The sequence below is a fragment of the Sciurus carolinensis genome, chromosome 3 (genome assembly GCF_902686445.1).
Source record: "Sciurus carolinensis chromosome 3, mSciCar1.2, whole genome shotgun sequence".
NCBI lineage: Eukaryota > Metazoa > Chordata > Mammalia > Rodentia > Sciuridae > Sciurus > Sciurus carolinensis.
In genome coordinates, this window is record NC_062215.1 from 18,347,921 (window position 1) to 18,352,014 (window position 4,094).

The following is a 4,094-nucleotide window of genomic DNA, read 5'->3' on the forward strand; positions in this document are numbered from 1 at the left end:
GATTCACTTGTGGTCTGTGCATCCTTTCTCAAAAACTCGAAACCCTTTGAAAACAAAGCTGTCAGGAAGTTTCACTTGTGGCATTTTTCCCATTCTTTGTATAAAATTGTTCCCAAGAGCTTAAAATGGTTTACACAGAAAACCTGATATGAAAATCTCTTCTTGTACATTTACCTGTAAGTTGATCTTAGTATGGCCTCAAAAGAGGCCCTTTCACATATCAGGGCTGGTTCTCCTCTGGGACTAAGTGAATTGGCGAAATGTTTAGTTTCACAATCTGGGAAGTACTGGTGGTCTCCTGTTGGAGGAGGGGGAGGTGGAGTCTAAGCTTAGGAGCTGGGAACACCCTTGTCTCTGACTCCCTTTGGTTCTGAGGCCTTTCCCACCAAGGCACAGCCTAATCCACCTCTGAGGGGAGGGTGTGGGCGAGGGGAATGATTATCCTAACCCAAAACAAAGCTCTCTGTTCTCAGATACAGGATAGCTTACTGGAAGGTCACACACAGCCCACCCTCAGCAACAGAATTGTAAACTGGTCAGCCAACCATATTTGGTAATAAATTTGTGAGCCATTTGAAGCTCTTGGGGCAGTTAAATCACTCCTGATTCTGTTAGTTTTGAAAGTGGATTATTTGATAGATTTGCCATTAGAAGAGAGACTGGCTGGGGTTATGGCTCAGTGGTAGAGCACTTGCCTGGCATGTGTGAGGCACTGGGTTCGATTCTCAGCACCACATATAAATAAATGAATAAAATAAAGGTCCATCAACATATAAAGCTTTTTTTTTTTTTTTTTTTTTTTTTTTTTTAATCTGTGTTCTTTTGCTACACAGAGCTTAAAATCTTCTTAAGGTTTTGTTGGACATAGTGGTGCACACGCGTTTGGGTATATTACCCAAGGACTTGTGCGTGGTAGACAAATGCTCTAACACTGAACTACATCTCCAGCCCTTATTTTATATTTTATTTCAAGACAATCTCACCAAGTTGCTGAGGCTGGCCTCGATCTTCCTGCTGTCTCCTGAGTCACTGGGATTGCAAGTGACCACACCTTACTCACAAAACTTTATTAAGATAATTCACATGCAGTAAAATTCACCGAGCCCCAAAATTCACCCTTTTAAAATGTATAGTTCCAAAAAATTACAGTTGAATAATCACTGAAAGACACAGAGTAGTTGCATCACCCCAAAATTCTTTGTAGGTGATTGTTACATGCATTATACTTTGCAAATGACTCGTCTTAGAAAAAAATTTTGGGATGTGAGCCAGAATAAAAAGGAAGAAAGAAATTGTTTTAAATTATCTCCTCTGTTCAGGGAGGTTTAGCCCTGGCAAAACACATGAGTTTGATCTCTTCTGCCAGCTCAGAATGATTGATGGCTGGCTGGAGGGTAGGACTTTGTACAAGGTTCAGCCAAATTACCCCTAAGTGATTTTGGAAATAGCAGGGGATACTGGGAATAGCATGCCATCCATTTTTTTTATTTTTATTTTTTGGTACTGGAGATTGAACCCAGGTGCCACATCCCCAGCCCTTTTTTATTTTTCTTTTGAGACAGGGCCTTGCTAATTGCTAAGGCTGGCTTTGAACTTGAGATCCTCTTGTGTCAGCCTTTCAAGTTGCTGGGATTACAGGTGTAATCCAGGCCCTAACTAGTGTTTTAAGTATAAATTTTCAAAACATGAAATAGGATTCAGGACTTCCTGCTTTGTAACTGTAACCAGACCTGTGAGAAAAGACCCATCCCACCTTGCACACTCATGAGTGTCATTGCTTAGAAATTTCTCCAGCCTGTATTAGATGACATCTTGGAAGAAATTAGACATAGGAAGTGACTTGTGGTTAAAAAACCACAAGGGAAAAGATGGTGACATGAAGACAAGTGTTCACTGTCAGTTAACTTCCTCTGCTCTCTGCCCCCTTGATCCTGAGGAAAATGGCACACACTGCCTTGCCCTTCACAGCCGTGCCTACTAGGCTGGGGAGTCATGAACCAAGACCTAAGGAAGCCCGTTGCTGGTGTCAAGGAAAAACTGACTGAACTCCCTCTTTTATCCTTTGGCTGAATCTCCCACAAACAAGTATCCTTATCTTCTCTGCTCTCCTGAGGCCATCCCAGAAGGCCCAGGGAGGCTGGCAGCCTTGAACTCCAGGCAAGGCAGAACCAAGCAACTGTTCATAACTGATTTCAGCACATGGCCAGTGACCTGAATGGGACCTGACCGTGGGGGAAAACGATACAGAACTAGATAGCTTTTAACATTTTTATTTTTAGTATGTGTAGTCCTGTGAAAGTGAAATGTTATCTTTGAGCCAGAACATTGAAAAACACTGACAGGGAGCTGTTTTGGCCTGGCCCATTTTTCTGAAGGCACATTGCAGCTGTGGCCTCAGCCCAGCAGGCAGATGCACGTTAGATCCGTACCCAGGTGCTGTTCAGAGCAGTGACAGGTTTCACCCTCTGACTGCAGAGGAGTCTGCAGGAGGGCTGGGGCACCATAAGACACTTTGAACCATAAAAGCCCTGGACACAGTAAATGCAAGTTGTCAGAACTGTTTACTTCATAGATTGGAAAGTGATCAAGACTTTGGAAACATTAACAAATTTCTGCAGGGTCTGGACCAGTCAGATTATAGACCATTTTGTAATTATGCTTTTTGGTTCCAGAGGTCTGCTTTACTGTGGTGGGGTGGGGTTTTTTGGGCGGTGACTGGGAGAAATGGTGTGGGTAGGCACTTTTATTTAGCTCACAGCCCTTAAGCAGTGAGTAGCCATTCATACCAGTTCTTCTGAGTAGCAAGCCATAGTCCTGGGAAATAACTAGAAGGCAGAGTACAGCATTTGGCAGAAATGCAGGATAAAGATGTTGGGGAGGTGATTTTTTTTTTTTTTTTTCTCCTTCTGGTACTGAATCAAACCCAGAGGCATTTTACCACTGAGCTATATCCCCAGCCTTTTTTATTTTTTGAGACTGGATCTCACGAAGTTGCTCAGGGTCCCACTTAATTGCTGAAGCTCACCTTGAACTTGGGATCTTTCCTCCTCAACCTCAAGGAGGATTGTTGTGAGATGAGAAATGTGGAACCCTAATCAGCCAGGGTCTGCCTGGGAAGGGTGCAAGTAGTTCAGCATAGGTTGGCCTGAAGTAGGTGGAGCCCCTGACCCTTGATTTAGCATTACCAGCTAAAATACAAGATGCCTGGTTTTATTTGAATTGCAGATCACCAATGAATAACTGGTTTTTATGTATCATGGGACATACATCAAAAAGTTCCTTTGGGCTTGGGGTATATAGCTCATTGGTAGAGCACATGACTCCCTGGTTTTCAGTCCCCAGCACCCTCCCTAAAATTGTTGTTTATCTAAAATTCAGGTTTACCTGTTTGTCCTGTTTTAATTTGCAAATTGTTTTTAATAAATTGGCAAATTTTAATTTGACATGAATTCTAAAACCTGGTAACAGGATGGGAAAGATTTAAATCAAATATTAAGAAAACTACGAGGGCTGGGAAGACAGCTCAGCTGGTAGAGTGCTTGCCTCGCAAGCACAAGGCCCTGAGTTCGATCCCCAGTACCGGAAAAAAAAAAAAAAAAAAAAACCTATGAGCATAAATTGACTTGAGTCTGAGCTGCTTCACACAGAAAGGTAGTCATGTTGCCAGTGAAGAATATTGGTCTCTCCTGTTTATGGCAACTCTCCTGTGATGTAGACCATTTTTTGGTTCTGCAGTTTTCTCAGTAAGTAACAATATAATACCTCGTCAACCCAAACTCAGACTGTCAGCAACCTGCTTCTGTAAAAAACAGTCCAGGGCTGGGGGTATAGTACAGAGGTTGTCCACTTTCCTAGCACATGCCCTGGGTTCAGTCCCCAATACTGCAAAAATAAATAAATAAAAGTCCAGTTCTGACTATATATCCACAGTAACTGAAATCAGGATTCAAAGAGAGATTTGCATACCCATATTGCGGCATACTTCATAATACCCAAGAGGTACAGACAGCCCAAATGTCCATAGACAAATGGATTTAAAAATATAGAATATCCATAGAACAGAATATTATTCAGCCTTAAAAGAAGAAAATCCT